The 22,198-nt window shown below is 41.6% G+C and overlaps 1 protein-coding gene across 5 annotated transcripts in view; it reads left to right on the top strand.

Annotated features, from left to right (window-relative positions):
• Positions 1-22,198, top strand: part of LRMDA (leucine rich melanocyte differentiation associated) — a 1,126,962-nt gene that overhangs the window by 180,873 nt on the left and 923,891 nt on the right. Inside the window, exon 1 of one of the 5 annotated variants that reach the window (XM_054242289.2) lies at positions 11,642-22,198. This exon is cut by the window's right edge and continues 22,614 nt beyond it. The exons of the other annotated variants lie outside the window; for them this stretch is intronic. The gene's annotated coding sequence lies outside the window, so the exon portion shown is untranslated. Of the gene's footprint in view, positions 1-11,641 lie in introns of those variants that run through there. 5 annotated transcript variants of the gene reach the window in all.

Raw genomic sequence — 22,198 nt, 5'->3', positions numbered from 1 at the left:
AATTTCTCCGGAGCAACAACCAGTGTTTCATGCAGGGGAGATGTTAGCAGACCACTGACATATGGATGTGATCTCTGTTACTTTGACCAGATTCGGTTTCTACAGAGTGCGTGAGAAGGGAAGATAAATTTTGTCCTAGTAATACTATAGCGACTCATAAATAAATGGTTACCCTTTGGTGCTTGCAGTTTTCATTAAAGCCGCCTGAGCTTTGTTATTGACACCATAGGTTGCCTATTCAGGGAAATGCAGTAAAATTTATCAGTGTGCTTTCTACACCTAATAAATCATCCAAACAGGGAACCATATGGCAGATAAGACCTTGAAAATGTGGCTTCAGCATGTGAGGAGTCAAGTTGCTGAAATCTTGAATGATTACAGCCTACACATTTTCCCCTGGAATATCTTATAGTTATTTTACATGCCATTTTCTTGTTCACCCTATCACCCCTTTGTCTCTCTCCCTCTCATTCTTTCTCGCTCTTCCCTCTCTTACTTTCCTCTAGCGCCATCCTTTTCTGGCCATTCTTTCTCACTCTTTGTTTTTCTTTTGGGTGGGGGTCTGGCTGTGATTGCAGCTTTAAAATAAGCGTCCAGAGCAGATAAGACGTTTTTATAATGCCTTGCTGGTAGGAGGAAGAGGGGCAGGGAGGAGCAGAGACTGACGGGAAAGGATGATGTATGTGGCGGCTGTGTCCCCACTCTCCTCCAGCCCATTGTCATTAATCACAGCCATTAGTTTTTTTCAGGGCTGCCTTGTCTGCACAGTGCCTCAGAAAAGCCATTGTTTTTTCATGCCACAGACTAGGGGAGGAAAGGGAAGAAAGAAATCCCAGCACTTTCTTTCTCTTCTCTCATTCTGCCTCCAGAATCTCCCTGCTCTCTTGCCATCTCCCCCCTCCTCTACCCCAGCTCAACTTCCTTTCCTCTCCCTAGAAGGGATGGCAGAGAGGAGAGGGGGCACTTCAGTACCTGTGTTTATACATTTATCTGACAACACAAAGTGGGCACACAGTTATGATGCATGCACTGAATAATAGCCATGTTACTCATGATGCACTGTTTAATTTACAAGGACGTTTTGTGGATATCAGTGGTTTTTTTTTTTTTTTTTTTTTTTTTCTTTCTCTTTTTGGAATCATGGACTGGATCTCCTTGTTTTAACCTGAGGACACACCAGCAAGATAGGAGGCGTGTGCCTGTTGTGGAACATCTGTGTTCAGTGTCTGGAAAAGAGGAGGCTGGCTGTTCCCTGGGGAGATGTAGTTAGGTGCTTACCAAGCCTTGACCATGTCTTGGGGACTCCCTCACTGCTAAATGGGGCACTTCAAGAACAGCCACAGCTTACGATCAGTTGGCTCTGCCCAGTCAACTTGGGTGACTCTTGGTGGTTAATGAAGGATGTGGCCGTTGTCCTTTCACTCATCTCTGCTAATTAAAGACTTGGGCTTGAGGAAAGAGACCCTGAAGACTGCAGTGGTTTTCTAACTCTCAATGCCAAATCATAACTGAGTCATATGTGTGATATCTGACTGCTCAAGATATGAATGTCTTTAAAAATGCCCCTAATGTTTTGTAAAATGTGACAGCCAACATCAAATCAAGACCATATACATGCTGAGTTTCCCTTACCTAAAATGCTTGGGACCAGAAGTGGTTTTGATTTTTAATTTTTTTTTTGACTTTTGGAATGTTTGCATTATACTTACCAGTTGAACATCCCTAATGTGAAAATCTAAAATCCAAAATACTCCAATAAACATATCTTTGAGCATCAAATTGGTGCTCAAAAGTTTTGGATTTTGGGGTATTTTGGATTTGGGTTTTTCAAGTTAGGAATACTCAACCTGATGAAAAGTCTGTATGACATCTGCATTTAAAAGGAAAAACTCCTTAATTACTCCCAGATATGAACACAATTACTTGAACTAGAATCCCTAAATATTGTTGAGTAGAAATAGGTACTTATTCTAATGGAAATACGGCAGCAATATGCTGTTAATACGTCAGTTGAATATTCATGGTATAGGAAAAAACATTTGTAAGCAAGGAACCAGAAGACCTGAGTTAATGGTCCTTCTACTTCAAGGCTGTGTAACCTTAGTCAAATTACTTTATGTCTCTGAACTCCATTTCCTTCTGTCAAATGAGATGGTTGGCTCTGGATCAGTGTCTCCCAAAGTGCTGGATAATGAGTGGCACAGGAAATGATTTTAGGTGATATACTGAATGGACTTGGTGTTTGTTAAATAATGTTGGCTACCAATTTATGACTATGACTTTCAATTTTAATTTCTGAATTAATAGGTGTATTAGTCTGGTCTCACACAGCTAATAAAGAAATGCCAGAGACTCTTTCTTTAATTTATAAAGAAAAAGAGGCTTAATGGACTCAGAGTTTCACATGGCCGGGGAGGCTTCACAATCATGGCAGAAGGCGAAGGGGAAGCAAGACACGTCTTAAATGGCAGCAGGCAAGGCAGCCTGTGCAGGGGAACTCCCATTTATAAAACCATGAGATCTCATGGGACTTATTCACTACCACAGGAACAGTAGCAGCAGTAGTAGTAGCAGTAGTAGTAGTAGTAGTAGTAGTAGTGTTTATTTGATTCAGTTACCGCCACCTGGTTCCACCTTTGACACATGGGGATCATTACAATTTAAGGTGAGATTTGGGTGGGGACACAGCCAAACCATATCAATAGGAAAAATAAGTCAATTGGAGGAAAACATTAAGTATATATAATAGTACAACTACTATAGAGTTATGGCAAAATTATGATGTGATACCCAGATGACTGAAAGTTGTTAATCTCCACCCCAGATGATTGGAGTCTATGAGTTAAATGGTATGCCTTCTATGTGCACAGAGCTTCTCTTAGAATTTTAAACATGTTTTGAATTATCTTCTTTACTATGTTTGACTATTTTCTGATAATACAGCAAAATTAATTTTAGTGTAGATTGTGTCTGAGTTGTCTCGAAATTTGGTTTTATGTAATCTGTATTACATAAAAAGACAGTTTATGTATGTGAATCAATAACTTTGTAGCATGACATTGGTGAAATCTGAACACCTGAGACATGGTGCTAAGACTCATAGAGCACTTCTTGTATGGTTTGATTTGAAGGGATTTAGAAAGGCTAGAATATATCACCAGATTCTCTCTGCCAGGGTGTCTGAAATTCCTGTTTCCCTCTTTGCAGTTTCAGTGGTTTCAAATAGAAAATGTATTTATTAGTAAGTGGAAGTAGATTATCATAAAGACAAAACCTCAAAGTCACTGGGAAAGCATTCTAAAAATGCACATGCCTAGGCCATATCCCAGACCTACTGAGCAGCCTTGCTGGGGGCAGGGGCTAGGGATAATCTAGGTTGCTAATAGTGCTTGGGAACCACTGGATTAAGATCCAGATGGTTTCTGTGTAATGTACATTTGGGAAAAAATACACTGTAGCTTCAGCAGCTATTGTGGCCTTGGCTGGAGCCACTTTATTAGATAAACTGTAGTCACCTCCAAGGTATATGTGCATTCAGATATGAGGCATCCAGGTCAGATCCAGGTCTTGACAGTTCTGGGTAGGACCATGCAGTGGGAAGGAGAAGCCCAGGGAGGCCCGAGTGGCAGCATAAGGACATGTAGGGAAGGCTACCAAGGTTTATCAGTTACAACCTCTAAGTGGAAGGAGTGCGCTCGTATCATGTAACAAATGGCTGGTTGGGAATACATGGTGGCAGCTTCTGTTTTGGCCAGATTGGGAAAATTTGGCCAACTCGGTATGTTTGAGTGTCCCCTTCTATGTTAAATTATCTTGTAAATGTGCACTCTGATGAAGTAATTTGTATTCTCTCAGTACACTACTTGCATTATGCTGCTCTCTTCTCAGCACCAATCAGTGGCTCCCACTGACTTGTAGAACCAGGTAGTCTTTTTAGTTTGGCACTCACTGCTCCCCTCTGTCTTTTCTTTCTGGACTTCTCTCTTGCTACTTCTCCGTCTATACACTCTGCTGCAGCCAAACCATTGCATCACCTTGCAGTCATAACTTGTTCTTGCCTATTTTTCAGGACTCTGCTTCATCTCCCTGGATTGCCCCATGGGTTCCCTTCTCCCTCAGTCATTCACAGTTCTTGAGGTCAAGCACCATTTCTGTTTCTTCCATAAAGCCTTACACCACAGTGTATCTGTGTCTGAACCTCTGCTCCTTTGGAAGAGAATTCACTAGGGTAGAGTAGGCAACAGAAGACCTGACACTACTGAAGACTAACCTTGGGCAAATCAACCTCCCGGGGCCTTTGTCTCTTGGCTAGAAGAGGAGAACATTGAGAATAAACATTTTTCCCTCCCTCCTAGGAAGATAGGATGAGATGATGAATGTACAGAAGCTTTGTGAATAGCAACACACTGTACTCATCAAAGGGATATTCTTTGGGAATTAATCAAAGACTGACTTGAAACTGCTCTTGTATTGCTGTCTTATAATGCAATTCACCTGCTGTATTGTTGTTTAACATTTTCTGCATCTGTCCTGACTCTAAGTTGGCATTTTCTTCTCTTTGTAAGTAATTACCGACTTAAGAAGATGCTCTTCATTACAAAATAATTCTGTAAAAGTGATGGAAAAATTTACTTCCAAGATCCATTCTCTTTAATTTTTTGCTTTCTTACTCCTTTCCTCACAGTAAGCACCTATCTTTATGTAGTCATCTTTACCAGACTATATGTGTGTGTGTGTGTGTATATATATATATATATATGACTCTTGAACAATGTAGGGGTCAGGGGCACTGACTCCCCTGTGCAGTCACATCCAGTAAAATTCACATAAACTTTTGACTCAAAACCTCATTACTATAGCCTAATTTTGACAAGTAGCCTTATCAACAATGTAAACAGTAGATTAACACATATTTTGTATATGTATTATATACTGTATTCTTACAAATAGTAAGCAAGGAAGAGAAAATATATTTACTCTTTTTTTTTTGGAACTGAGTTTCACTCTGTCACCCAGGCTGGAGTACAGTGGCACAATCTCAGCTCACTGCAACCTCCGCCTCCTAGGTTTAAGTGATTCTCCTGCCTCAGCTTTCTGGGTAGCTGGGACTATAGGCACCCGCCACCATGCCCGGCTAATTTTTTGTGTGTGTTTTAGTAGAGATAGGGTTTCACCATGTTAGCCAGGATGGCCTCGATCTCCAGACCTCATGATCCATCCGCCTCAGCCTTCTAAAGTGCTGGAATTACAGGTGTGAGCCACCGTGCCTGGCTGAAAATATATTTACTACTAAGTGGAGGTAGGCTATCATAAAGGTCTTTATTCTTGTCATCTTCACATTGGGGAGGCTGAGGAGGAAGAAGAAGAGGAGGGGTTGGTTTTGGTGTCTCAGGGGTGGCAGAGGCAAAAGAGAATCCATGTACAAGTGAACCCATGAAGTTGAAAGCTGTGTTGTTCAAGGGTCAACTGTATGTATGTATATACCCACAATCTTGTTGTCCTGTTTAGAGTACTGTTCCTTTGTGTACCTGCTGGATACTCTCGAGGGGAGGCTACCTGCAGATCTTAGGGAAATTTCCCTCCCAGCATTTGTAGTTCATAGCCTGTGAGTAGGTTTGCAGTACACACTGCTGATTTTAATCAGTGTCAGCAGTTGCAGTTCATTGCTGTGTTAGGGGATACATGCTCTAAGGTGAAGGGCAAACACACAGAGCCTCAGAGGTTTTTCTATTCTGGGGCTGAGACTGAGAGAAAAATACCCATGGCACAGTGTTCCTCTTCAAACCTTTATTTCTAACTCATATTCTCTGAAGGTTTCTTAAGCATCACAGTCTCTCTCTTCTGAAAATGATCCTACCTACTGGCTTGCTGGGAGACAGCAACTATCCTTGAAGTACAAGCTCGGGGGAGGCAGCATCTACTTCAGGGTTTGGTAGATCTGGGTTTACAGTTAAGTTACCTCTGCAGACCTCGTGACCATGTTACCCTTGTGTGCAAATTGCTTAATTTCAGTCTTAGTGTCCTCATCTGTAAATGTAGCAGTGTATATTCAGGGTCCTAGCACAGTGCATTCAGTCATTTTATGATGTTCAGTTTCTTCTCTTTCTTTCATCATGTTTGGTTCTAAAAGCATCAGCCCACCCTTCCTACCATGTTGCATCATCCATGCTCATCTTGGGTGCAGAGTCTGCTCCCAAGGCAGCCAGCAAGAGTCCTGGGCAAGCACACTGTGAACAGGCCCTCTGAAGTACACAGCCTGAGAGTGCACTCTGCCTGCTCCCGGGAACGACAGTTGGCACATCCACAGACCAGGCCTGGTCATGTTTTCATCAGGAAGGCCAGTCCCTTTTTAGCTTACTTTAATCTTGGTTAACAGTATCAGAAAAGCAAAATGTTGAAAGAGCTGTTCCCATTATGGAATAAAAGGCATACCATTCAGTCATGTGTGCAACAACTGAACACACTTGCATTTAAAATTTGTAAAGTAGGCAGAACATCTCATTAAAAAATACCAGCCTTGATGACCTGTAGGGGTGTATGTAGATAGGTCTCAGGTTGAGGAGCTGGCTGGTTGTTTGTTCTGCTGTGGATTTTGGCTGGGGGTTGGGTTTCTATAGCAGTGACTTAGGTGAGCATTCTTTCATGTGCCCTAATGCATGGTCTTGGTTATACAGAAGTGGCGATCTCGCTCTTCTGGCTTTTAGTATCTACAGTCTTGCTCACTTTGAATGGACTTCCCTTTCCTCTTAAACAATGTGACTTGTCACACTCCAGTTTTAACTTGCTTTTCAAGACCTGGTTCAGATCCATCTGCTCTGTAAATTCTTCCCTAATTGCCCCATCTTAGTGACTGTGAGTTACTCTGGTAATAATGGCAGCGTGGGTATTTCATTTGACAATTCTTATGACTTTGTGGTCTCTCTTCTATTGCTATTTTGTTTTTGCTTTTTTAATTTTTAATTTTTTTTCAATAGGTTTTTGGCTAACAGGTGGTGTTTTGTTACATGAATAAGTTCTTTGTGAGTGATTTCTGAGATTTTGGTGCATGCATCACCGGAGCAGTGTACACTGTAAAAAAAAAAGTGTACCCTCACCACCCCTACCCTTTCCCTTAAGTCCCTAAAGTCCAATGTATCATTTTTATGCTTTTGTGTCCTCATAGCTTAGCTCCCACATATAAGTGAGAACATGCAATGTTTGGTTTTTCCATTCCTGAGTTACTTCACTTAGAATAATAGTATCTAGTCCATCCAGGTTACTGCAAATGTCATTTTTTCATTCCTTTTCATGGCTGGGTAGTATTCCACACACACACACCACATTTTCTTCATCCACTCATTGATTGATGGGCATTTGGGCTGGTTCCGTATTTTTGCTGTTGCAAATTGTGCTGCTTCCTATTTCTATCTTGAACTTCACTTTGAACTTTGTGGTTATCCTTTTACACACATGTGTGTGCCTGCCTTATACTTCTTTCTCCACAAAGTCTCATGCAGTACTCAGCACAGAGTAGGTAATCAAAAACTGTTCTGGTGGTGGATTGGAATGAATGACTTTTCCCTCCCCATTCTCATTCTCATTCTCCCAGGAAGCTATTCCTTTTCCATTCCTGGATAAGCTACTGTGCCCAGTGTTGGTTGGTGTGTCCCCTGGCAGTCATTGGGCACATACAAGAGAATTGCCATCTCCTGGAGGTGGAAGCAGTTCTGTGTGGCATAGTAAGGGGAGGCTGATGAACCACTGGTGTTTATATGTCCTTGTTCCTCCTGGGCACAGCAGTTCATTCAGACAATTCTCTGGGGTTTGTAAGCTCTCTGAGCCACCTGTGAAGGTGGCTTAGACACTGACTGTATTAGATTGACAGGACACTTCTCTGAGGTTTTGCTGGGACCCTGATCTAATGTGGTCTTTCCCAGGGTCTGTGGAAGAAGTCTGGGCTCTCTCTAAGTAGAAAGAGAAAATGAGGTAGATGAAGGTGTGTGGGCTGCTATTCTTCTGTGCTGATTGAATGCTGCTTAGTGATCTTCGACTCTCTGCTTCTCCTTACCACGATTATGAAGAGGTTTTAGCCATTGCTTTAAAACACTTAATCCAGGGGTCACAGTATCTTTAAATGCATCAATCAATACTGACTTGATAGTATTGCCAATTGCCTAGAACTCAGGCAAAATTCACCTACTTTGGACTTATACAGTAAATAAATTGACTGAAAAAGCAGCTGTGTATATATACATGCATGTCGAGAGAAAATGAACTTAAATTATTTCAGGGGGATGTATTAGAGATGATGGTATAAGAGGAGAGAAGGTTCATAAGGCGTTTTCTGTGAGCTCAAGAGAGAATGGATTCAGACTTAGACAAAGATGGGGGACAAATGACATTAGTGGTGTTTTACAATGAATTAAGAACAGTGAAAAAATATAAGATACCCCAAAGATAAGAGGATCAAGACAGATCAGATGTCCATGTGCTTAAATGGGGTATGTGTGTTTAATTACCTTCTTTCTCCTCCTCCCTCCAGTCCCCCTTTTAAGCAGGCATCCAGGCCATAGTGCATGTAGCCTTGCCTACCGTTTTTACTTTCTGCAAAGTCATATGTTTTTAGCTGTGATTGCAGTCACTACCAGGTGGCTCACCTTGTCTTGAGTAATGAGAATAAACAGCTGGTCACTGCACTGACCAGTGAAACTAATAAAGATATATAGTGCTGGGCTGGCTTAGGGAGTCACAGGCGCATTCTTAAACTCCATGTGACATTTATACCAAAGGAACACGATTCCAGACTCACTTACTGCTTACCCATTCTGAGAAAAACCGAACTATTTGACTGATGCTTTGCTAAATTTAATATGCTTAGCAAGTAAAATTATTGCCTACTCTAATGCTGGGTAATTATTAAGATACACTGCTTTTAAAAATACCAAGTGAATAATATTGATTTAGTGAACTGCTATTTAGAAAAATGCCAGCAAAGGAGGAATATTTTATTTTAGCTGCCTTAGAGCTGTAATGGGTCTGGGCTGAGATATGCATGTGGAAATAAATTATGTACAAGGTAAACTATTTTGTTATACAGTACCCGTAATATTAATTAAGCCGTAATTTTACCAACAATGCTTTAATTTAACAAATAAACAGGAATCATCTGTACCATTCTTTCAAATATATAACTTTGGGACCATAATAAAACATGCTGAAGCACCTGCAGTTAATTGTAAAGCAAACAGTGAGACTAGCAACTTTAAAGGGTAATTGTAATTTATAATTTATTTATTTGACTTATGCTGGATATAATTACCGTTATAATGCATTATTATTTTCAGTCGGGCATTAGATCTATCTGATTCCAATTTAACACAGGCAGCCTGGCAGAGCTTTCTTCTTGGGCCCCTTGAAAGAGGGCTCTGCTCCCCTCCCTTCCCTGGAATGGGAGCTTGTAAAATAAAGAAGAATGGATGGGCTACTGTCAAAGACAATCCTTGTTCAAAGCTGTAAGAATATTTTCATTTCCATTAAAGCCAAGAATTTTTCCTGCCCTTTCAGTCCTTTAGATAGCAGTATTGTGGAGTGACATTGTCAGGGTCTGCATACAGCTCAAGCCGCAGTGAATGGGCCAGGCTAGGATTCTACAGGGAAGGGGTGAAAGGGACTGACTGCAGGAGCTCAGCATTTTCTTAAATTCGAGTCTGAGATTCGCTAGTGTTTATTGTTGTGGTGCTTTTGGGCTTTGTTGTTGTTGTTGTTATTTTCAAGAGCAGCCTGGAAGGAACAGCACAAGGAGGAAAAATACCACCACGGAAGAAAAGAAGCAATTATAGCAGGCTGTTTGTTTGTGGCTAACAGAATGCTGAAATGGCAGATTTGCAAATTTGTAAGAGAGGGAAGCTTAGTGTTCATCTTTATCAGCCAAAGTGGTTTCTTGTTAGCTGAGCAGCAAGCTAGAAAGCAACCGATTTTGACAACATAATTTACATCTTTGTATAAAACTATTGCTGGCAGCCGAACTAATTTGTGCTGGATTAGGTTGTTTGTCTCTGCTGCTGACTAACCATGCAATCTATCAGAGGCCGTTTTCAAATATCACTTTTCAACTGTGCCCTTGAGAGGGGGAATTGATCGGGAATATACGGAGCAAAATTACTCCAATAACTTTATAGAAGAAACAATTACGGAATCATACAGATGTGAATAATTCTGAAAAGTAGAAACAAATATAATGAATTTAGCCCTGTTTCTATCGTTCACGTGCACATGAAACTTATAAATAATACAATAACATGTTATTGGCTCTGTTTCTTCTCTCTTTCTGGATCTTGGTTGTCGATGACAGAATTAGGAGAAAGACTAAGAGAGGGCTCAGTGGAAAAAAATCTTGGGAGATGATATTTGAGTATTTTGAGATACAGGTTTTATGTGAGAATGTCACTTATGAGACGTTGGAGAGAATAGTTAATATACACATATCCCTTAGAATATGTTTTTTTTTTTAATCCAGGATAGGTTTTATAAGTTTTAGAGTAAAATGCTGTGATAGAGAAAAAGAGATATCAGTCAGGCAGATATATGTGTGTTATCAACATGGGTGATAAACATGTGAATGTATTTTATCACATATTTCTACATTATATTAATAATTTCACCATGCAGAAGAGGAATGGAGTCTCTCTCATGCTTTTAAGTGAATATTTTAGATGCTTCTTCCTGTCTTCCAAGGAGGTCTAGGATGATAGAATAATATAAAGAGGGCAAAAGCGGGGGGGGGGGGGGTTGTGGAATTCACAACTGATAACCAAGCTGGAGTTGTTTATAAGATGCCTGAGATTAGCCAGCAAACAAAAAAACCATTAAGCACCTATTATTTTAAAGCAGTGGGCACATTTTTCATCACTTTCCTCTGATAAATTTTCACTTGTGCATCCTGTTCCAGGTAATTAATTGCTTTCAGTTCAGAGGAGTAATAATGCAATAAATTATGCCAGTATTTCTAGTCAAAGGATCATATTGCAGGTTCCTAACCAAGGCAGCACTAATGACAATCCAGGGGACTTGTGGGCCACGAAAAAGCCCCATTATTATAAATTGGTTATGTAAAGAGTCAAAAGACCAAGTCTTCAAAATGGTTTTCAGACGATGTGATTCAGGGAAGTTTGCACTTTCATAGGTTTGGGCAGGATAGTCCTATGGTGGGATCACAAGTTACTCTCAGCCCTGGAAGCTTTGCAGACACCAGCCACACAGCAGTGACAGTGGGGCTGTTGCCGAGTTGGGACAAAGCTTGAGTGGGAAGGACCTTCCTGGTGGTAGTGATGCTGTGATAATAGTTAATGGTGTGTTGAGTGCTTGCTGTATGCAAGCACTGTTTTTAGCACTTTACATATACCAACTGTATTTAATCTTCATCACAACCCTCTGAGAGAGGACTATCAATATTCCCATTTTAAAGATGAGGAAATTGAGGCACAGACAGCTTAGGCGACTTGTCCAACTGATAGGAGAGGCAGGATTCAGATCAAAGCAGTAAAGCCCCAGAATCCATTTCTGTCTTATTCTGTGCACTGTACTGCATCTCAGAACGAGGTATTTTCCTCACTCCAGGCAGATTGCAGTAGATCAGGGTAGGGTGGGGTTAGAAGGGGTCGGGGGGTACCACTTATTTGGTAAAAGTAATTTTGTATCTTCCTTAGTTATTTATCCAGATGAACACCCCATTTTGTTCATCTTCTCTCTGTAACCTGTAGATCTCTTGCTACAGCTTGTTTATTTCTCTTTCTAGGCTTAAATGTAACCCAAATATCTGCTCATTCTGGTTTCTGTAAAATACTTCAGTAGTTACTGTTCTTTCATTCTATTCCCCCACAGTCTTTTCCTTCTCAAGTTTCAATTTTATGAAAAGTATCATAGAGAAAGGACTTTTAGAAACATCCATGTTTTTCTTTATTACATGGTGTACTTTTTTTTTTTTTTTTGAGGCAGAGTCTTGCTCTGTTGCCAGGCAGCAGGCTGGAGTGCAGTGGCACAATCTCGGCTCACTGCAACCTCTGCCTCCAGGTTCAAGCAATTCTCCTGTCTCAGCCTCCCAAGTAGCTGGGACTACAGGCGCACGCCACCATACCCAGCTAAGTTTTGTATTTTTAGTAGAGACGGGGTTTCACCATGTTGGCCAGGATGGTCTCGATCTCTTGACCTGGTGATCCGCCTGCCTCGGCCTCCCAAAGTGCTTGGATTACAGGCTTGATACATGGTGTACTTTTAACTTTTAAAGTTGAGAAAGTGTTGTTGGTTTTTTTTTTTTTTTGAGGGTCTCACTCTATCACCAAGCTGCAGTGCAGTGGTATGATCATGGCTTACTGCAGCCTTGAGCTCCTAGGCTCAAGCTATCCTCCTGCCTCAGCCCCCATCAGTAGCTGGAATGACAGGCGTGCCTTGCCATGCCTGGTTATTTTTCTTTTAATGTTAATTTTTAGTAAAGATGGGGTCTTTCTATGTTGCCCATGATGGTCTTGAGCTCCTGGCTTCAAGTGATCCTCCACCTTGGCCTTCCAAAGAGCTGGGATTACAGTCCTGAGCCACCGCACCCAGCTAAGAGGATGATCTGTTTTAGCTACTCACCACCTACCCATGGCACAGACATGCCTCGACACCACTGCAAATAGCACACATAGCAAGAGAATCAATCGTCCTTGGTCCCGGCTGCTCACGGAATGACAGCCCCACATCATTCCTCCCCACAATCCTTCGACAAGCTAGAGGTTTTCTTGCTGCCTTTACTCTTTCTTGAGTGGTTTTTGTGCTGGTGGGGTGTGGGGGTGGGGGGGCAAATGAATGTGCTCTGGCAGAGAACCTGGGGCTGACAGATCAAGTAGAGGTGGAACCAGGAGAGGGAGACTGAATTGAGGAAGAAGAGAAGAACTGCTCGTCTTTGACTTGAGGCTGGGGTGAGAAGTGTCTTACCAAATTGCTAGGGAGGGGAAGGTCCTCTTGGAGAGTGTTTAAGGAACAGGGTGAGTAGGCTTTATGGAGTTTTGCATGTTTTCATCTTAATTCCTGTTCCAATGACAAGATCTAAAATCCACCACTTGGCAGGTTACAGTGCAAACTGGGAGGTAGAGAGCATTCCACTGTCCACAGCTTCCCCTGGGTATCCACAGCGAGGGAGGCTGGGGCAAAACATACAGTTGTTAATGTGACAGCAAAGCCATCTTATGCTGCCTGTATGGCCTGGTGGTTGCTGGGCTATGTTGACTGATGGACAGGCAGAGGTTGGAGGGTCACTCTTCTGTATTGGTGACAACATCCTTGTCTGGTTTTCTACAGCCCCATCTTGGGTGGGTTTTCTAGTTGTTGCTCCAGCCATCAGGCTTTGACCCTAAGTTACTACCACTAATGCTGTGCTGTTCCTTGAGCTGAGGTGATGGTTGCCTCATGACTGAATGCTTCACTTACTGATTCCACCTGCTGAGCCCTCCCTGGAGGAAAGGCTGCATTGGTTCATGCCATAGGAGTCAAAGACTATTTTAGAGTTTGGCCTGACAGATGGTCAGTGCTTACCCTTGTAAACAGCCTCTCTTGTCTAAAGTAGTAACCTGTCAGTTAAGCTTGTATTTTATTTTCTATGTATTTTACCTACAAGTGAGGTCTTAAATTCAGCTTTAAATCGTTATTTACACATATTAGTTTTCAGACACACACTGTTATTTTTATATTATTTGTGAGCCAGGGGTTGAATTTTCTGAACAATATAGGGAAGCGGGTGGAAGGGAGAGGGATTTTCCTTGGAAACTGTCTCCCCTGTAATAGTTTTCCTGTGTTCGTCTGTTCTCTAGATATTTGAAGACATGGAAAAAGATGATTTTTAGAAAAGATCAGAGGTCTTTAAAGAGGATGACTTATGGCAATTTTGCTTCATATTTGGGGCTGATGGAAAGTCAGGAATGGAGAAGGTTTGGGCCACAGATGGGATTGGTGAGTCTGGCTGTTCAAGCACAGTCCATACAGATTCCACAGAAGGTCAGTGAGACAAAAGGCAGAGGGCCTCAGTTACTGCTGTGGCCAGTACTCACTCAAAAGCATGCCACAAGAGTGGAGAGCACAGCAGACAGTCTGCCATGATGCCTGGATCTCACTACCAGGAGAAATCTACCTCCACCACAGGAAGAAGAAAATTGCCATCTCTGAAGCCCCAGGCACCTGCTACGGACTTGCTTCCCATTTGGGGAAGATATGAACACTCTAAATGGGGAGATTTCAGATCCATTCAAGACCCAGAAAAGATACGTAGAATCTTCATGAAGTAACAGTAAAGGTTTTGTAAATACTTTTTAAAAAATTACAAAAATAATCATGTTTGGAATTGCTTGCTTGATTCTGTGTCTCTCCTGTTTGCTTTCACTGAGTGGGCAGGGATCCTGTCTGTCTTGGTCATCATATCTTTAGCATTCTGGATGGTGCTTCATTCATCCTTGGCCCTCAGTGATATTCTTCAGTGGAGGAAGAGCCATTGTTAAAATTTGGAAAATATATCTAAGTACAAAGAAGACAATAAAATATCACCCATAATCAGACTATGCTGAGTTGACTGCTGTTATAGATTTTCTTATACAACTTTCCAATCTTTTTTTCTGTGTATTTTCCTACACCTACAACTACTAATATTGATAGCCATATTGTCCACTCTCAGAGTAGGATGATCGTGCATAAAGTTTTAACATTTTTGTTTGTCAAGTTTATAAAATTCCCTGACAAATGGCAGCACAACATGATGGACACTGGTCTGTGGCTAGAGCTTTATATTATGAAAAATACGGCTGGGTGTGGTGGCTCATGCCTGTAATCCCAGCACTTTGGGAGGCCGAGACTGGTGGATCATGTGGTCAAGAGATCAAGACCATCCTGGCCAACATGGTGATACCCTGTCTCTACTAAAAAATACAAAAATTAGCTGGGCTTGGTGGTGTGTGCCTGTAGTCCCAGATACTCGGGAGGCTGAGGCAGGAGAATTGCTTGAACCTGGGAGGAGGTTGCAGTGAGCTGAGATCGTGCCACTGCACTCTAGCCTGGTGCCTGGCGCCTGGCGACAGAGCAAGACTCTGTCTCAAAAAAAAAGAAAAAAAAAAAAGAAAGAAAAATGCTAAGTTTGAGGGTGGAAGGTGTAGAAAAGATAAGATTTCATTCTCTTCTTTTCATATTGTTCCTTTTGGGTCACAGAAGAACAATTGCACTACATTTTCTGTTGATCTATGGGACTATTCATTTTCTAGCTCCAAACCTGATTGCACTGAGGATCAAATGTACTTCAGAGTGAAGATAGGAATATGATTTGGAGAAGAAAGAGAAGTGAGGTATTGCCCAGACTAATAATGCAAGCTATCGAAACAATTCAGTCCTTTTCATAAAAGTCTCCACAGCTTGGCTCTGCTGCTGGAAGCCCGGCAAATGGCGGGATGCTCGTGCTGCAAGCCAAAGCCGGCCCCTCCCAGCACTGCCGGCCCCTGGCGGCTGGAGTGACCAGACCTTCAGCATTCTCACTGTTAGAACTGCTGCCGCTCCTCACTGGGGCTGGCCAGGCACATGCCGCTGGTTTCCACAAGTCCACCTGAGGAATGCTGAGAAGGTGCAGCTCGGAGCACTTGGAAAGTCATGCCTTTCACATTGCTTTTGTGGCATCACTGCCTTAAAGCACCCAGGAAAGCCAGCAGCCTCCTCATTGCCCAAATAGCCACAGACATCAAGATGGGTCAAATCCCTCTAGTAGCATTTTTAATGTCTCCCCTTCTTCAGGGTTTCACTGCTTTTCCAGACGAGTAACCCAAACCTCTAAGTGTCAAGCCTTTTGACTCTTTTCTTCTTGTTAGACCCGGACACGGAGCACTCGGCTACCTCGCTGTGACTCCCCAGATACTGCCCTGGGGCAGAGACCTCCTCTCATCTGAGAAGAAAAGCTGGGAGGCTGAGTTAGCATTCAGTATGAAAAAGGCCCTGCAGTCATCATCTTCATCTAGTTAGGAAGAAATGGGCAAGTGAAGCTGGAAGGTTTCTATTAATATAAATGATGAATTGTAGGTTTTCTTTTCCCAGTCTTTTCTTTTCTTCTTTCTCTTCTTCCTCCTCCCCTTCTCCTTTCTGAAAAGGTCCTCAACTTTGTAATTCTAAAACATGTTCTCCTACACATGTCATTGCACTTTCTAATAGGATCTGCCAGAATCACTGTGTGCAGAGCCCTGCATTTTCATGTTATTATCTCATCGTCTATCCCGAGTGTTATAGCCTCACAACGACTTCCTAACTAATCAGCTATTTCAACTTTCATTCCATAAGCTTTATGTCTGAGTGTAATTAAATGAGCATTAAGTCCTTTTTTTTTTTTTTACTAGCAAAGCCTGAAAGTTCTGATATTACAGTAATAAGTGTGAAGTGAATTTTGAATGGCATTTATATCTGTTCATGGGCTCTAAATGTTTGATTTGCATAACTAGTTAAAATGATATCAGAGCAGCATATTGATTTAATTCCATCTCAGAAAACTGTTAATTAATAATGATAATAAATGTGTCAGTCCTTTATTATCTGCTTTGAATTGGTGATGATAGCTATATTAATACCACTTCAGTAATAGACCTCTGCTGGCTATTGTTGGCAAAACTTTCAAGGCCTGAATCACCGGCAATCAGAATTTAGAAAATTGATTGCAGTTCAGTTTTAAAAAGAACAGCCATTCCATCATATATGTAATTTTATTAACACCTACATTTTAATTTAACATTTTATTTACATAAATCATCGTGATCAGAAACTTCAGGAGCCTTTTAAACAAAGGCACTTTTTCATTTTTATGTCCCAAGTTAAAAGTTGATGGAAGGCCTGGGCCAGGAGTGATCCCTTGTCATGGAGTTGGCAGACCCACGGCCCTCCTGCTGCATTTTCCTCCTGGCCGTGTGGGCCACTCTCTGGTTCTCATCTTTAAGGCGGAATTTGCTGGTTCTGTTGCAGTGCACAAGGGCTTGTGTTTGTGTGGGAATGGCGTGATTGCAAGAAGCAGGAGGGCCATCCCCCGCCTTCTTCCCCAGTCTTTGAAGGACTACCATAGTTTCGGAGGCCAGTATTTGCTGGTTTCTGTGGGCAATGCAAATACCAAGATGGCCTCTCCATCATTGAGTTTCTGGCAAGCAAGCAGAATGTAAATGTCTGTCTTGCAGTTTCTAGGCATTTCCCCAGACTGAGAGTTCCAGGGCCTAATAGTGCCCGGTTTCCAGAAGAAATGTCAGAGTCCCAAGAAGAAATCTTCTATGAGGCTCTCAGAGGCTTAATTTCCATCACATTCAGTAGCCAAGACTGTTGATGAATGTGTGTTGAAAATTTCCAAATCTCTCTCTCAGCTTTGTTTATCTACAAAATGGGTGACTGGTTAGATTCAATGAGATTTCATAAACACACTCACATATATATCACCAGGCAAGGCATTCAAAAGACACTTAATAATTGGCAGTCTTCTCTTCATTTCTCTCAAGGTGTGAGCGCACATTTACCCATCCCTGTTCGTCCACAGACCGAATAACAACTTAGGCAGCCTTCATTCTTGGAATCAGCAGTTTTTCTAACTGTTGGTTATAGGAAAAGTGGCTGAAGAACTTGCCGCTTTCCCCATCAGGAGTTTGCCTCAGGCCTGGCTATGTGCATATAACCGTGGTCTGTGTACTTGGGGCCTGCTTCCCTCCTTGTCCCTCATGTCTGGTTCACATTCATGGCTATCAATGGCTGTGACTTAGGTGGAATCTGTGTGAGATCTGCTCCTTTCTTCTTCTGCCCCAGAGCCAGGCTTGAACTTGCCCGTACCTTTTGATTTTCCTGCTGACCTCTTAGGAAGCACATTTCTAACTGTGATCCCATGTTTCCATAGAATCTTCTCATTGATTGTCACTGAACTATGGCCCAGAGAGTTTTAACATGCCCAAGATCTCATACTCCTCACCCTAAGTCCTGTATCCCTTCTACCTCCCCTGCTGCTCTACTCTGGTAGCTTGTGGGACCTCATTGCCGCTATCTGGGGAAACAACTCCAGCTTCTTTTGCAGTTTCTCCATCCTTTGCAGTTTCTGCTCAGGACTCTCCTTTTAATATCCAGGCAGTGAACCTCACTGTACTCCCTCCTCCTACCCTACATGTTGCCAGGAATAGAGTGCTTGGGCTATAAGATCAACTTCCTGAATCTCCCTTAGAGTGATCCCGTCATCGATCCTTTTCATTTTATGATGGGGGAAAAAAACCTTCACATCCTTTGTGTGAGCCTGTGATGGATTAGCACAGCTTGGAAGGAGTGTTGCTTTCCAAACTCCTGTGGGTGTGTCTCCAGCTGAACGTTCCTCTCCTGACTTTGATTTCTCTCTTGGTGAGTGGGGGTGTAATTCGCCTTGACATCGCTGGCCATCAGCGCCACAGTGAAGTGGGCCTTCTTTGACTCGAAGTGACAGCTCTTGGCCCCTGTGACATTGTTTCCATAGATTTGCAATGAAACAGTTTTATATTTTGCAAAGTAGAGTGATATCCTATGACTGGCATTGATGTGGTTTTTGCCATGGTCTTCTGGAGGGTAAAGCTGTTTCCATTGACCCACCCTAAATTGATTCCCTGATTCTGGCATCTGGGCACATTGCTCTTAGGCTGCCTGGGATGATGATTTTGTTTGTTTGGTTATTTTTAAAATCAGTGTTGGATGCCATAATGTGTTCTTTCCTTGTATGTATCCTTTCCCTATTATTTTGTTGGCTCCTAATATTCCCAGACGTTGGCTGTGCTTCTGGCAACCTTTATACTTCTGCTCTTCCACATTGCATAGCAGACAGCATCCTAGAGAAGAGTTAGCTTGGTACGCTCCCCTGGGAGCTTGGTCACTCTAGTGCCTTTCCCATAGAAAGAATTTGAGATAAGAGTCAGAGGGATATCAGCCTCTTAAACCTTTGTCTAAGATATGGAAATCTTTGGAAAGATGATAGGAAAAGGCATTGGGCTGTCCATTGGAGGTCCTTACTTTTCAGAGAGGCTTAAATTAAAATCTGGTTGTTCTCAGCATTTTCTAAAAGTACTTGGAGGCAGACAAGGATGTTTAATCATCCCATCTAAAAAGAAAAGAATGTTGTGATATCTTTCTTTTTCCCTTGAAGGCTCTAACCTTTGGACTTTGAAATTTACTATCTTAAGTTAGCCAAGAATGAGTATCAGGGATGGCTTTACTAATAAACTCTTAGGCTTATTAAAACGTATAGCAGTTAGAGAAATATTTTAGTGTTTTATCTAAGCTTGCAACCTTCAGACTGTCACCTGAGTTATATGCTAAAATGTGCTGGGAAATGAAAAAAAGATTGGATTTTCTTTTTTACCCCCATATGTGTATAGTGGAGAGGGAACCAAGCTGACTTTGTATCAAGTGTAGGGAGAGCCTGTGTCTTTTTTGACACAGAATGGCCAAAGCTATCCCTAAAGAGTAAGGTTAGTTTTTTAGGTTTTTTTTTTTTTGCCGAGAGTCTTTCTCCCATGTTCAGAGCCAGGCAGCCATGTTTGCCCCAAGATGTCTGGTCTGGGCTTTTGCCTTGTCATTGACTTTGCTGTAAGGATTTTCTGAACAACTCCACGCAAGTGTTTCTGACAGTGGCTCCTCCCTGTGGGTTAAGGGAGGAGGTCCCAGGGGAGCAGACTCCTGGCAGAAGATGTGGGGAGGGCTTGAGCATGTGTTTGAGAGGAGATGGGATGTCAGGCTCAGGAAACTTCTCTGGAGCTGTCTCCCAAGGCATTGAGATTATTTACATATAGTCTGGAAAAAAATTAAGACCAAACTTCGCAAAGTGACAGCTTTTCTTTTACAGCTTTTGTGTGCACATTCTTTTAGATCCTGGCTTGGTTCTTTCTCTCTAGCGGCCACAAACCTTATGGTGTAACTTTCTAAATGGGGAGAAGAATGTCCAATTTAGAGCCTGTACTTAGAAACCTGGGAATAGTTGGTTTGTGAAGTTTGGTGGCAGTGAGTAACCCATTGTGTAAGTGGAGAAGTTGTTACTGCAGAAGAGGCTCAGTTTAAACATCCTCCTTGATAGTGTTTGTATGAATTCAAGTGTACTTTTCTCCACTCCCTGTGTGGGTTTGTATTCTTTAGCCCCAGCTGTTTGTGATAATTCACTGTCAAAAACATAATTAACAATTTTGTAAGCCAAGTTTAGTGATGTTTTTACATTCATGCATTGAGTGTCTTTTCTGTCTTAAGCCAGTTCCATCTTTTTAATTTAATGCCTTGCAGCCCCAGCCCCCAAGAAAACCTGTTTCCAGAAAATTTGTCATTCTAACATCTTTCCAAAGATGGAATTGTATCAAAGTGGACTTGGGAAGCTGTATCGAAGTAGATTTGGAATGCAGATGTGGACTGTGGTGTGGAATTGCTTTGGAATTCAAAGCTGATTGTGTAGACTGAGTTGATGATGGATCCAGTTGTGAATAATTTTTTTTTTTTTGCAACAGATGATGTCAGTGACAGTTTTATAACTAGGATTTTAGTAGACTAGAAATACTTGTTGGAATATGGATGAGAAGGCAAGTCAGAACCAAGTTTTCAGTCAATAAAATAAAGCCAAAGTGTTAAAATATTAGGGAAGATCTATTTACATTTTTTATTTGGAAGCACACATTATAGTGGCTTCACCCACAGTGTGCTGTTTTAAGCCTTCTGTTTTAACTTTCCGATCTTAGGAAATTTATTAATATAAACAATCTCTTAGGGTCAAAGGAGAAAAGTTTTCTTAAGGGAATTCAAAATTCATTTCTGATAAAATATTCCCAGTAAACTAGCATTGGAGACTTAACACGATATAGACTCTTTACCTCAAATCAAAAGCAAACATCTTTAGTGGCCCTATATTAGAGAAAGTCAGGGTGGAGATAAGGTTGCCCATGTCCATTGTGATTTAAATTCAGTACTTTCTTAATTTTGAAAGATCTTGCCTAGAGCTTGTTGGTCCCTTTTATGATGAATCTGACCATTAAACATTTTATTTTGTCCTGCCCTATGTTTACAATTTTTAAGAATTTGTTGCTAACCTTTAATGAACTGGAGGTTTCACCTGTCTCCCCCCAAAATCCCTGTTTCTCGGACTTCTTTTGAAAATCTGGCAATATGAAGCCTTTCTCCTGAGGGTAACCTCAGAATAGAATGACAGCTACTGCCTATAGACACAGAGTGGCATTCTCCAGGTGACCAGTCCTCACTCATCTGGCTCAATTCACTCTGTATGTTACCTGCCTGCCCCAGTGGACATTTGAGCTTGCAATCACTGCCTTGGCTAATGCAGTAAGATAAGAAATTGAAAACATAGATATAAGTAATGAAAGGGAGGAGATAAAAATATCATCATTTTTGAGTGAACTGATTGCTGATCTAGAAAAGCCATCCAGATCAACTCAAAAACGATTAAATCAATTAGAGTTATATAAAGTAGTTAAAAATATGGACAATCCATATAGCAAACAAAAATGGAGGGGAGGGGTGGATATATCTTACTTCCAATTAATACTAACAGCAAATACCTACCAATTAGGAAGAAAGAAAGTGGGATTTCTATGAAGAAAACAATAAAACATTACTGAAAAAATAAAAGATGAATAAAGGATGAGAATGACCATATTCCCAAATAGTCCAAATTTACCAATTTGAAATCCCATGAAAAGGTAGTTTTCTCATCTCCAAAGGGTCCATGAGATACCTTGGCACTCTTTTAAGAGAAATGTGAGAAGTTGCTGGCTTGCTTTGCTCTGGTTGCTTAAGAAATTGGGACCTGTTTTCGGCAGTTTCCAGAAAATGGGAATGAGGCTCTGATGATCTTCATATCACATTTGTGTTTTGAGTTTGTAAATCAGTAATTGATAAAGGACAGACTGGACCTCAGCTGTCTTTAAGGAGCTCTTTGCCAGCAGTTCTTTTTATTTAGCTTTTTAAGGAGCTGCCTTCGGACCAGGGTTGCCTAGAGCCCCGAGAATCGTGCCTGAGTGTCTGGGAGCAGGATTTGGCTCCACATAGGATGGCGGCCTTGTTTCTTGTCTTCCCTCTGTTGAATGACTTTTGAGGAGTTGAGGCCATTGGTTGCTGGGTAGTTTCTGTTTTCAGAGTCTTTCAGTTTTTGGAGAAATTTTAGCCTGTCTGTTCCCTCAAAATAGAATTCAGGATT

This window comes from Callithrix jacchus, chromosome 12 (genome assembly GCF_049354715.1).
Source record: "Callithrix jacchus isolate 240 chromosome 12, calJac240_pri, whole genome shotgun sequence".
Taxonomy (NCBI): Eukaryota; Metazoa; Chordata; class Mammalia; order Primates; family Cebidae; genus Callithrix; species Callithrix jacchus.
The sequence above is the reverse complement of the archived record's forward strand: the minus strand, read 5'-3'. Positions and strand labels throughout refer to the sequence as shown.